Source organism: Triticum urartu, chromosome 6A (genome assembly GCF_056163025.1).
Source record: "Triticum urartu cultivar PI428250 chromosome 6A, HENAU_Tu73, whole genome shotgun sequence".
Classification (NCBI taxonomy): domain Eukaryota; kingdom Viridiplantae; phylum Streptophyta; class Magnoliopsida; order Poales; family Poaceae; genus Triticum; species Triticum urartu.
The window spans coordinates 329,144,788-329,159,473 of NC_141878.1; positions in this window are offsets into that span (position 1 = coordinate 329,144,788).

Here is a 14,686-nt window from a genome sequence, read left to right on the forward strand (position 1 = left end):
GTGTCAAGGACGAGGTCTGAGCGGCGGTGACAGGCAGTTGAAGCTCAAGCGCATCTAGGCATGAGGGGAGTAGTAGGGTGCGCGCGGGGGTTGTGTAGGTCACGGTAGGGCATGCATAGTGCGAGCAACAGCTGGCGGCGCGGGAGGCAAGCACAGCCGACCGGCGAGTAGGCGGTGTGGCGCTGGGGAAATGCGGGGCACGGCCAAGGAGAAGCGTGTGCGACCAGCGCGAGCAGGGGGCGGGGCATAGCACGGGCAGCGAGGACAGGAAGCAGCAACGGCATCCGGAGTAGCAGTTGCGCAGCCAGCAACACAGAGCACTTGCGGCAAGCGAGCAACATCAATAGAGGCAGTAGCGGCGGCGATAGGGGCTGGGAGTGATGACCCACAAGTATAGGGGATCAATCGTAGTCCTTTCGGTAAGTAAGAGTGTCAAACACAACGAGGAGCGGATGGAAATGACAAGTGGTTCAAGGTAATTTCTGCAAGCACTGAAATGGTTGGTAATAGGTAGTTTGATAGCAAGATAATTTGTAATAAGTAACAAGTAACAATGGTAACAATAAGTGCAGCAGGTAGCCCAATACTTTTGATGGCAAAGGACAGGCCAGTACGGTCTCAGATAATAAGCAAAACGTTCTTGAGCACACACGGGAATTTCATCTAGTCACCTTCATCATGTCGGATTGATCCGCGTTTGCTACTTCAATAATTTGATATGCCGGTGGACTAGTGCTTGGGTGTTGTTCTTATTTGAACAAGCCTCCCACTCGCAAGCATCTGCAACTACGAGAAAAGTATTAAGATAAAATCTAACCATGCATTAAACATATGGATCCAAATCGGTCCCTTACGAAGTAGTGAATAAACTAGGGTTTAAGCTTCTGTCACTCTAGCAACCCATCATCTAATAACTACTCCACAATGCATTCCCTTAGGCCCAAAGATGGTGAAGTTTCATGTAGTCGACGTTCACATAACACCACTAAGGGAATCACAACATACATATCACCAAAATATCGGACACATATCAAATTCACATGATTACTTGCAACATGACTTCTCCCCTGACCTCAAGAACAAACGTAATTAGTCACAAATAATATTCATGCTCAAGATCATAGGGGTATTAAATATCATAATGGATCTAAACATATAATCTTCTACCAAATAAACCATATAGTAATCAACTACAAGATGTAATTAACACTACTAGTCACCCACATGTACCAATCTGAGGTTCCGGTACAAAGATGAACACAAGAGATGAACTAGGGTTTGAGATGAGATGGTGCTATTGAAGATGTTGATGGAGAATGACCTCCCAATATGAGAGGGTTGTTGGTGATTATGATGGCTTCGATTTCCCCCTCCGGAAGGGGAGTTCCCCTAGCGGAATCGCTCCGCCGGAGGGCAAAAGTGCTCCTGCCCAAGTTCCGCCTCGGGATGGCAGCGCTCTCTCCTGAAAGTCCTCTCCTTATTTTTTTTATTGGTCAAAAGACCTTATATACTAGAAGATGCGCACCGAAGGTGGACTGGGATGCCCACCACCCACTATGGTGCGCCTGGGGGGCCTGGTGCGCCCTGGTGTCTTGTGGGTACCAGACAGCCCCCCTCTGATAGTTATTTGCTCCAATATTTATTATATATGCCAAAATAATTCTCCATAAAATTTCAGCTCATTTGGAGATGTGCAGAATAGGTATATCTGACGCATCTTTTTCAAGTCCAGAATTCTAGCTATCGGTATTCTCCCTCTTTGTGTAAACCTTGCATATTATGAGAGAAAAGGCATTAGAATTACTCCATAATGCATTATTATGCATAAAAACATTATAAATAGTAGTAGTATAACATGATGCAAAATGGACATATCCACTCCCCCAAGCTTAGACCTCGCTTGTCCTCAAGCGAAAGACGATATCAGAATTCTTGTCCACATGTTTAGATAGAGAGGTGTCGAGAAAAAACAAATTACGGACATAGTAGCATCATGCATATTATTATAACATCAACAAACTTTATCATATAAGTTCTCATGAACAAGTAACAATTCATCATATTGAAAACCAACAAACTATGTTCTTAGTCAACTTTACAACTATAATTCATCATATTTTCAGGAAGGGTCATGTATCGGAGCCTTTTGGCAAGTCCACATACTCAACCACCATTTAATGTTCTATGATTTCTAACACTCACAACGTATATATGAGCAAAAAGTTTCAACATGACACATAGGAAGATAGGGGCTTATAGTTTCACCTCCCAACTTACTCACCTCAAGGGTGATGTCAACAATAATAACTCATGCTCACTCATATCCAACTAGATATATGTGCCTAGATCTTTCCCCACCACATGATGCTTGCCAAAGAGAAACTAGGAAGGAATAGAGGAAAGTACTTTGACTCTTGCATAAAAAGTAAATACATAAAAGTAAAAGATAGGCCTTTCATAGAGGGAAGCAGAGGTTGTTATGGACTTATCCATTTGTATTCACTATCTCTTAATGCAAAAGAGCATCATGTTATATTTCCCCTTATGATAGCAACCTGTCTTATGCCCTATGTCTCTTTTATTACTTTACCATCACAAGTTCGTTGAACGCTTAATTTCTCTTACACTAAATGATGAAACACACATTAAGAAGAAATTTTTATTGCCATATTGCATCGATGACAACTTAATTACTTGAAGGATTTTACCTAATCCATAGGTAGGTATGGTGGACTCCCAAAACAAGAGTTTGGGTTTAAGGATTTTGGATGCACAAGTAGTATCTCTACTTAGTGCAGAATTTTGGATAGCAAAGATATTGAGCAAGCACCACATGTTGAAGGATCAATGACAATATAACTTCTATGAGAATATGAACAAACATAAATCATTATGTTGTCTTCCTTTCCCAACGTCAACAGTTTGGCATAAGATATTTAATGGGGGCTCACAATCATAAAAGATGTCCAAGATAGTGTATTTCCATGTGAATCTTCTCTTCCCTTATTAATTCTTTCATGAATTGCATCATTGACCAATGCTATGTTTGTCTACTTCCAACAAATTTTACCACTTCTACTTTTCCTTATGTGATGTCATTACTTACCATAAGATTAGCATATGATCTTTTTCATTATTTCCTTCTATTTTGATTGAAACATAAAAGGAAAAAGAAGGAAAAACTCAAACTAAACTTTATTATATAACTCTCACTCGATTGCATAGATAGATAGATCACGAAACTAGAACTCGAAAATAGATCATACTAAACTTTTATTTAACTAAATCATGAAATAGCCAAAGATCAAACTAAGATACGTAAAGGTAATAAAACTGATGGTGATACGATATTGGGGCATCTCCCCCAATCTTGGCACAAGCCAAGGGGAGTGCCCATACCTGTGTCCTCAAGTCTCCTTTGGTGGGGAAGATGATGACAGTGGTGATGGTGATGAGGTAGTAATGAGCTTATCTTCCGGCTTCCATGGCAGCGGCTCACCATCATCAGAGGAAGCACGAGTCTCCTGAGTCCTGCAACTGGCAGCTAAACTCATACCTTTAAATCTTGCCTCATACTCAAAGAGTTGATTTGGAAGATCATAGATTTGGCTTTGCAGAAAATTGATTTGCTCTTTGAAGGTGAAGACGATGTCCTTCATAGACCGGCTATCCACCTTGTGATCACGGATGAATTTCGTGATCATGAGATGATTGGCACTAAGTCCATGCTCCACCATCCCTTGGCACTTGAAGATCTCTTGCTCCACAGCCTCGAGCCTAGCCTCCATGGTTCCCGTCTTCTTGGGCCCTTGGACATCCTGGATGTGGAGCACCCCCTCACGCATCTCAGTGGCTCAAGGGTGCTTCATGTCAGGACCGGTTTTCCAATAAAACATTTATTGAAAAACCGACCATTATATCAGACCAGTATAGAAGAATCCTCCTTACTGGTAGACAAATCCTTGATACAGAAATCCACAAGTACCAAATATTATACAAGGTTGAGCTGAGGCTGCTCAACAATTTTATTACAAGCACGCCGATATTATACATAAAGGCGGATATGACACAAAGGGTATGGAGGCATAACTACTGACTCGTAATAAAAGTGGTGGTGGATATGTCACAGTGAGGTGGGTGACATGACTCCAAAATCTTACAGCTCATCAAGCGCTGGAGTGAGGCTTGATGATTTTATTAGGGTAGCGGAAGCGTGTATAAAGAAGTGACCAACTCCAGGATCGCACGGGACTGACTAGGTCTCCTCTAGGCGTCGGACTCGCTATCGTACTCTTCATCCATAAGATCACCTTCGTCAACATCTGGCCAGATCAACAAGCCAGGTGAGTACTTTGAATGTACTCGCAAGACAGTGTGGACATAAGATATAACAAATGTAAACATGATGCACATGAGCAGATTAGTAATGCACACTCAGGTAATAAATTTGCACTGCACGATAAATGAAAGGGAGTCAGGCAGTAGTCCTCCCAAAATCCCAATAAAATAGTTGAAGACCGATCGGGTGTCTGAAGTGACACCTCGAAAGGAAAAATAAATAAACATGCCGCAGTCAGGCGTCAGGGCGACACCACATAAAGGGCTTATATTGAAACGTAAATGGCAGTACGTGCCACAGTCGGAAGTCTAAGCGACATCTCGAAAAGGGCTCATAACGTAAGTAAATAACAGGGATGCCACAGTCGGACGTCTGAGCGACATCACATAAAGGGCTTATATCAAAAGTAAATAACAAGAATGCCACAGTCAGACGTCTGAGCGACATCACATAAAGGGCTTATATCTGAAAGTGAATAACAAGAATGCCACAGTCGGACGTCTGGGCGACATCACATAAAGGGCTTATATCCAAAAGTAAGTAACAAGAATGCCACAGTCGGACGTCTGGGCGACATCACATAAAGGGCTTATATCCAAAAGTAAGTAACAAGAATGCCACAGTCGGACGTCTGGGCGACATCACATAAAGGGCTTATATCCAAAAGTAAGTAACAAGAATGCCACAGTCGGACACTTGAGCGACATCACATAAAGGGCTTATATTTCATCATTCGAATTCAAGTAGTTCATGAAGGTAAATCATCCCAAGGAATACTCAGTACATACTAATAAACTGGTTAGTCCATCCACAGGAATAACATTCAGCCGGGTTTACCACTCCTAGTTTCATGTTTATTCTCCGGAGACTGTCACTGAGACTGACACTGAGACCGACACTGATATATTGATCAAAGTCCTTGATCATGGACATGGTTACTCGAATGGTTTTGACTCTGCAGAGTTTGTACTCTTTACCCACAACCAACGGATTTCAGTAGTCACAAAGGACTAGTTCCGTTTACGGTATTTTAGAAGAAACACATCTAACCAGTACACACCATTCCACATTCCGCTGCCAGGAATCACCCTAGGCAACGTTCAAGAAAACTCTAAGACAGGGAGGCTACAACCTCGAATAGCATGGGATCAAATTTATATCGCGCGCTCTAAGGGGTGCCCCCTCTCGGTCCCAACCGGAAACACCCATGCCCCCTGACCGGATGACGGGCTTTAATCCAGGGCCATGGAACCCTCATCACGGCCCCTCTATTTGGTGTGTACAAGGAAAGAGGTTTGAACTTACTAAACCGTATTCTTTGTAGAAAACATGTGGTAGCACGGAAGGGGACGAACGGGAACAAAACTTGATCCACGTTAATACTGGAGTCAAACAGTTGATATAAAACTGGCATGCTTCAACAATACCAGCTTGCAACCTATCATGCCAACACATGATCAGGTTATATCACCATCATGAGAATGCATCAATATCGAACTCACTCACAGCTTACTTTGCATGAAATATAACCTTCACAAATGCTCATATAAACATACCATGTGGAAACCACTCAAGCAAACATGAAAAACACTCATCATATCAAAGGTTCAAACATGCTTGCCTGGTTTGGAGTAGTCGGAGTCTAGCTCGGCGAAGTTTGCGGCTCCGTCACCTCCTTCGGTATCTACGTTAAAAGAAATCGAATACTGACGTAAATACCGTGCGTGCATAAAAATTGTTCCAAATATTTTTCAAATAAATATGATAAAAAAAACTATATAGAAAAATAAAGATGACAGAAAAAGAATCAGCTCAAAATCATCTTTTGTTTAAAAGTTATAAAGGTTTTAGTCTAGGGACTAATCTGTGATGAAACGGAAACTTTCCATGGGCTAGTTTAGAAAAACAAAAAAACGCTTCGGTTAGACATACGCCGACCCAAAGGGAAAACGTACTTTTCTCGAAGGCGCTTTCAGAAAACGTTTCGAATAAAAGAGGAGAGGCTGACGAGGGGGTCCCACCCGTCAGGTTTGAAATTCAGAACAGAGTCCCACCGGCGCCCGAGGCTCGCCGTGGTCGCCGGCGTCGATCCACGGTGAGGTAGGGGGAGTGGAAGGTACCTACGGACTTACGGAGTTCTCCCGCGTCTGTGGGTGGTGGAGTTGGTCGTCGGCGAGCACCACGTCGACGGCGGCCTCCACTCCGGCGGACAGTGGTTCGGTCGAGGATGATTCTCTCCGAAGGGGGCTGCAAACTCCAAATTGAAGCGCGGGTCAGGAAAGCGGCTGCACTAGGAGGCTACTGGCACAGTTTGGGAGGCGGGGGTGCTCTCACCAGAGAGAATCTTGCCGGAGCCCAAAGCGGAATGGGGCGGCCGGAGTCAGGGAAGAAGGCTCTCCCGAGGCCTTCTGATGAGCGTGGCGAGGTTCTGAGGCAAGGAGGGGAGGCGCTGGGTCAAGAATGAGCTCGGGGCCTCTATTTATAGCCGGCCCGAGGCAGTTGCCGAGAACGGGATATTCTCCTGTGAGCGATTACGGCGAGGCAGTGGTCGGGCTGTAGGTTTAGGTGATTGGGCAGCTTCGGATTGGTCCACTGGCCCCATTCAACGGCTAACCTTGTCGGATTTGGCCTGCAGAGAGCGCGCTTGTCGGCGGAACGGAGCTCACGGGCTCGTCGGCGGCAGAGAGTGCGCTCTGCGCCTCTCAAACCACGGTGATGGTTCTGCAGTGCGCACAGAGAAGAGGACGGCCACGCGGAGGCTCCTGGTGGTGTGGGCGGTGCTGGTCGGAGCCGTTCCATGCTAACCCTCTCTGGCGGCCGCAGCGAACGTTGTTGTCGCCGCTCACGGGGGCGATGTACTCCTGCCAGCTCACCGCCGACGCTCGCACCCGTCCAGAGTACCGTGCGGCGCGATGGATAAGAAGGAGGAACAGGGAGCATGGCGCCACTGCAGTTACTGGTGAGATCGACGTGAGGCTCTGAAGAAAATGACACTGACGACTGAAACTGAAACATTGACTCTGAATTTGAACAGAAACAGTGCACACCAGCTATTCGACGAAATGTTTTGAGCACGTGGAAAATTTTTCTTGAGCTGAGACTTGGTGAGGTGATCTCTTGATGCATCTGGAGACTGCCTGAATTATCTCAGAATTTTAGGAAAAGAAAAAGAATGAATTTCACCAAAAATGGCAAATCTGGTCCAAACTTGCAGCATGTTAATTTTGGAAAATTTGAACTGTGGACCAGCAGATCTTGATGGATCTAGGTTGAGGGTACTAAGGACTAGCCAGAGGAGTTTATTTGGGACCAAGACTCAAAGGAAATCTGGTAGTTCCTTTGTAAACCACCAAAGTCCGAATAAATGACAGAAAATGATTTTGAGGTTAAAAGAAATAGAACTAAAAATATAGGAGAAGTTGAACCTTGCTGGACTTGATGCTTGACTTGACGAAAAGTAGGGAGGTGGGTTTTGGAAGAAGATTTTCTACATAGGCCATGGCAAGAGAGAAATTTTTGAATGGGGAAGAATAAATCCATAATTTATAAGGATTCTTTTTAATAAAAAGGAATTGTAAAAACCTTCCAAAATTATTTGTGTTGAGCCCACACAAGATGAAAAACCGTTAAGACCAAAGATCAAGATTGGGAAGTACCCCAAAAAATACTTGTCACAAATGAATTTTTTTTGAGAAGGAGAGTCTTTAAAAAAATTAAATAACCTCCTTCCAATTAAATAAAGAACTTGATAAAACCAAATCAAAAATTTTGCAGTGTTACAACACCTACCCCCTTAGGAAAAATCTCATCCCCGAGATTTCAGCTGATCCTCAAATAGGTGTGGGTACTCTGTCAGAAGAAAATCCTCTCTCTCCGATGTTGCTTCATCCTCGGTGTGATTGCTCCACTGAACCTTGAAAAACTTAATTGTTTTCTGACGGGTCCTCCTTTCAGACTCCTCCAATATTTCTATTGGACGTTCCGCGTAGGTGAGGTCTGGTTGCATGTCAATGTTTTTGTGAGATACATGCTTTTCTGGGTTGCTTAGACATTTCCTCAACTATGAGACATGGAACACGTCGTGGACGTCTGACAGTTCTTCGGGTAGGTCTAGCTGGTAGGCCACTGTGCCTCTTCGTGTAATCACACAGAAGGGTCCAATAAACCGTGGTGCTAGCTTTCCTTTAACTTTGAATCGTTGCAGGCCTCTCATAGGAGATACTCGTAGATACACATATTCACCGGGTTCAAAGCTGACTTCACGATGTTTTTGATCATAATAACTCTTTTGTCGGCTCTGGGCTGTCTTGAGTCGATCCCGGATTAGTCTAATTTTCTCCTCAGCTTCCTTGAGCATGTCTGGGCCGAAGATACGACTGTCTCCTGTTTCTGACCAATTTAATGGGGTGCGGCATCTTCGCCCGTACAAGGCTTCAAAAGGTGCCATTTGTAGACTGGCTTGGTAACTGTTGTTGTATGCGAACTCGGCATACGGCAAGCTTTCTTCCCAAGTGGTTCCATAGGTGAGAACACATGCTCTCAACATGTCCTCTAGAATTTGGTTCACACGTTCAGTCTGTCCTCCAGTCTGTGGGTGGTATGCTATACTGAATACTAGTTGAGTTCCCAGAGCTTGTTGTAAATGATCCCAAAATCTAGAGATGAATTGAGTGCCTCTGTCGGATATTATAGTCTTTGGAATTCCATGCAGACAAACTATATGGGAGAGATAAAGTTTGGCAAGCTTGTGAGTGGTGTGGGTTGTCTTTACTGGGATGAAATGTGCCACCTTAGTTAATCTATCTGTGATGACCCATATGGCATCATTTCTATGTCGTGACCGAGGTAGTCCGACAATAAAATCCATTCCTATTTCGTCCCATTTCCACTGAGGTATCCTGTTTGGCTGTAATAGTCCTGCTGGTTTTTGGTGCTCGGCTTTAATGCGCTGACATGAATCACAACATGCAATGAATGTGGCTATATCCCTCTTCATACCATGCCACCAAAAAATTTCTTGAATATCCTTGTACATTTTGGTTCCTCCAGGGTGGATTGAATATGGAGCGGTGTGGCCTTCGGCTAGAATTTGCTCTTTGAGGTCCTCTATATTTGGTACGCAAAGTCTGTCTCTGTACCATAATATTCCCTTATCGTCTATGAAGAATTCTGAAGCCTTGCCCAGACTCACTTTTCTTTTTATGCCTTCGATGCTGGGGTGTCCATGCTGAGCCTTCTTAATCTGTTCCATTAGGGTGGGATCTATTTCCAAATTTGACACATTGCCTTCAGTGACCATCACCAAGTTGAGTTTGGCGAACTCCTGCTGAAATTCAGGTCTCAAGTTCTGTAGATTGTCGTTGCCCGAGCTGGGGATCGACTAAGAGCATCTGCCACTACATTCGCCTTTCCTGGATGGTAGTGAATGCCAACATCATAATCTTTCACTAATTCCAACCAGCGCCGTTGTCGTAAATTGAGTTCTGGTTGTGTGAAAAGATATTAGAGGCTTTTATGGTTCGTATATATTTCACAACGATTTCCAAGCAAAAAGTGCATCCACTCTTTGAGTGCATGAATGACTGCTGCCAATTCCAAGTCATGAGTAGGGTAATTTTCTTCATGCTTTCATAGTTGCCTGGAAGTGTATGTGACTACCTTGCCTTCTTGCATTAGTATGCATCCGAGGCCCTTCCGGGATGCGTCACAATATACTTCAAAACTTTTGTGTATGTCTGGTACAACCAATACTGGTGCTGTTCTTAATTTCCTTTTGAGTTCTTGGAAACTTTTCTCGCAAGCTTCAGTCCATACAAATTTCTTATCCTTCTTGAGTAACTGTGTCATTGGTTTTGCTATGGTGGAGAACCCCTCAATAAACCTTCGGTAATATCCAGCCATTCCCAGGAAACTTCGTACATCTGTCACGTTGGCTGGTGGTTTCCAGCCAAGTACGGCCTTGACTTTTTCGGGGTCCACGGCAACACCTTCTTGGGTCAATACGTGGCCCAGAAAACCAACCTGTCTTAACCAAAATTCACATTTGCTGAATTTGGCGTATAATTGATGTTTCCTTAATTCTCCCGGTACAATTCTAAGATGTTCAACATGTTCTTCCGGCATCTTAGAGTATACCAGAATATCATCAATGAACACCACAACAAATTTGTCCATAAATTTCATAAACACTTTGTTCATGAGGTGGACAAAATATGCGGGGGCGTTTGTTAGTCCAAACAGCATTACTGTAAATTCATATAATCCGTATCTGGAGGTGAATGCTGTCTTAGGGATATCTTCTGTCCGTACTTTTAATTGATGATACCCCGACATTAAATCAATTTTTGAGAAAACGTTGGCTTGTGCGAGTTGGTCAAATAAATCATTTATCCGTGGAATCGGATATTTGTTCTTGATGGTGACCATGTTGAGTGCTCGATAGTCTATACATAATCTCAGTGTCCCATCCTTTTTCTTGGCAAATAATACTGGTGAACACCAAGGTGAGGAGCTGGCCCATATAAATCCTTTGTCCAGTAATTCTTTTATTTGCTTCTTTAATTCTACCAACTCAGAGGGTGCCATTCTATATGGTTTATTATAAATGGGGGTGGTTCCTGGTGCTAGTTCAATGATGAAATACGTCAGGGAACTCACACACCACTGGAACTTTTCTTAACTCCGAAATGTCCACCTTGTTCAACCTTGGTTGCCGTGATATTGGCCTTTCTTGAGCTGCAACTTTTATCGTCTTCCTATGATGATGAGTAAGAATTACAGTCCGATTGAAGTAGTCGATAAATCCCTTATTGGTGGTTAACCAGTCCATTCCTAGGATAACATCCAGTCCCTTATTTTCTAATACAATGAGGTTTTCCTAAAACTTTAGTCCCTCAATCTCAATAACCAGACCTTGGCAGTAACTCTGAGTGATTTGCTTAATCCCGGGGTACTTGATGGTCATGGATTTTTCCAAGGGAAGCATCGAAAAATCATGTTGCAATTCCAAAATTATTTGTGTTGAGCCCGCACAAGATGAAAAACCGTTAAGACCAAAGATCAATATTGGGAAGAACCCAAAAAAATACTTGTCACAAATTAATTTTTTTGAGAAGGAGAGTCTTTAAAAAAAATTAAATAACCTCCTTCCAATTAAATAAAGAATTTGATAAAACCAAATCAAAAATTTTGGAGCATTACACTTCATCACCTCTGACAAGTAGGGATTGATTACCCTCTCGAAGAACTTGTCCTTGGAGGAGCTTGGTGCCGCCATGGCGATCTAGATCTGTTAGCAAAATAGCACGAAACAAGAACAGAGGATTTCTCCGTGATACAATGGTCAAATCATCCAGGAGTATATATAAAGATTTTATATCTTGGGAAACAAGCATATGGAAGAAAAATGGAGTCGGGAAGGTGCCTGAGGGGCCCACCACCCACCAGGGCACGCCAAGTGGCATAGGTGTGCCCTGGTTTCTCGTGAGCACCTGGTTTTCCTTCCCGTTCGTTTCTTATTTTCCTTTTTTTCTAATATTCCAAAACTGACAGGAAATATTTTTATGGATTTTTCGAAGTCCGTTTACTTACCGTATCACGTACCTCTTCCTTTTCAGGATTCTGGAGTGTTCTGAAAGGTTTCTCTTATGTGTTCCTCTGGTGTCATTGTTTGAATAATATTGGTTTCAACATTAATAGGCGTACTTGAGATATAGTTTTTAATTATTTGTCCATTGACCACCTTCAGGTTAGTACCTTCGGCATTACTGATCTTAATAGCTCAAGAGCGACAAACTTCTTTGATGATATATGGTCCTTCCCATTTGGAAAGAAGTTTTCCTGCGAAAAATCTAAAACGAGATTTGTACAATAAAACTAGTTCACCAACTTTGAATTCCCGCTTTTGGATTCTTTTGTCATGCCATCTTTTAACTTTTTCTTTAAATAGTTTGGCATTTTCATAAGCTTGGGTTCTCCATTCATCTAGTGAGATAATATCAAATAACCTCTTTTCACCGAAAAGTTCGAAGTCATAATTGAGTTCTTTAATTTCTTATTCAATATGGGGATGATATTTAAAGCACTTCTCCTTAGGGAGATCAACATGAGTAGCAAATGAGGCTACTATCTCAGAGTCAAGTCCATATTTGGTGCTAAACTTGTGAAAAGCATCGGTATTCATAAAAGATTTAACACAATCAAACTCAAGCTTAACACCCGAGTCTTTACTTTTGTCGAGTTCTCAATCTTCAGAGTTGCGTTTACTTCTTTCTAACAGGTCCCACCTGAATTCAATAGTCTTCTTCATAAAAGAATCCACACAAGAAGTATCGAGCATGGATTGATCATTATGAGAAAGCCGAGCATAAAAATTCTGAATAAAAATTTCTCTCGAGAGCCCATGATTGGGGCATGAATATAACACTGACTTAAGCCTCCCCACACTAGAGCGATACTTTCTCCTTCGTGAGGCCAAAAATTATATATATAATTTCGATCACGATGAACTAGATGCATACGATATTTTTTTTGGGTGAAATTCCAATTTCAATTGATTCTAGTTCCTTTTGGGTTATCAAAATCTAACCATGTAAATTTTTTACCTTCAAAGATAAAGGGAAAACCTTCTTCTTAACTTCATCTCTGAGTAAACCTACATGATTAAATATCCACAAATTTCATCCACATGTATCAATTGCATATCAGGATGTTCCGTTCCGTCTCCTGCATAAGGATTAGCTAGCAGTTGTTCTATCATACCCAAAGGAATTTGATAACTAATATTTTCAGTAGGTGCAGTAGGTTGAGGGGAAACTCTTTGTGTTTCCGGTTGAGGTGAATATACCCCGAACAAACCCCTCAAAGGATTGTTTTCCATAGAATCAAGTGACAATAAATTTCAGGATGTAGTATAAATCTTTCCTTACTGATTTCCACTTAACAAGGGCGCTTCAATCCCCGACAATGGCGCCAGAAAAGAGTATTGATGACCCAAATATATAGGGGATCAATCTTAGTCCTTTAAATAAGTAAGAGTGTTGAACCCAACGTGGAGCAGAAGAAAATGACAAGTAGTTTTCAATAAGGTAATTTCTGCAAGCATTGAAATAGTCGGTAACATGTAGGAAGATAATTTGTAACAAGTAACAATAGTAACAGTAAGTGCAGCAAGGTATCCCAATCATTTTTTGAAGGACATGCCAGTACAGTCTCAGATAATAAGAAAAACGTTCTTGAGGGCACACGGGAATTTCATCTAGTCCCTTTTATCTTGTTGGTTTGATTCGCGTTCGCTACTTTGATAATTTGATACGTGGGTGGACCAGTGCTTGGGTGTTGTTCTTACTTGAAAAAACCTCCCACTTATCATTAACCCCATCGCAAGCATTTGAAACTACAAGCAAAGTATTAAGATAAAATCTAACCATAGCATTAAACATATGGATCCAAATTGGTCCCTTACGAAGTAGCGCATAAACTAGGGCTTAAGCTTTTGTCACTCTAGCAACCCATCATCTAATAACTACTCCACAATGCATTCCCTTATGATCAAATATGGTGAAGTGTCATGTATTCGACATTCACATAACACCACTAAGGGAATCAAAACATACATTTCATTAAAATATGGAACACGTATCAAATTCACATGATTGCTTGCAACATGACTTCTCCCGTGACCTCAAGAACAAATGTAACTACTCACAAATGATATTCATGCTCAAGATCAGAGGGGTATTGAATAGCATATAATCTTCCACCAAATAAACCATATGGTAATCAACTACAAGATGTAATCAACACTACTAATCACCCACAGGTACCAATCTGAGGTTCCGGTACAAAGACCGAACACGAGAGATGAACTAGGGTTTGAGATGAGATGGTGTTGTTGAAGATGTTGATGGAGAATGGCCTCCCAAAGATGTGAGGGTTGTTGGTGATGACGATAGCTTCGATTTCCCCCTCCGGGAGGGAAGTTCCGCTGGAGGAATCACTCTGCTGGAGGGCAAAAGTGCTCCTGCCCAAGTTCCGCCTCGAGACGATGGCGCTCCATCCCCGAAAGTCCACTCCTTATTTTTTCTAGGTCAAAAGACCTTATATACTAGAAGTTGGGCACCGGAGGTGGGCTGGGCTGCCCACCACCCACCAGGACGCGCCTTGGTGTCTTGTGGGCACCAGGCAACCCCCCTCTAGTAGTTAATTGCTCCAATATTTATTATATATTCCAAAATTATTATCCATAAAATTTCAGCTCATTTGGAGATGTGAAGAATAGGTATCTCTGACGTAGCTTTTTCAAGTCAAGAATTCCAGCTCCCAGTATTCTCCCTCTTTGTGTAAACC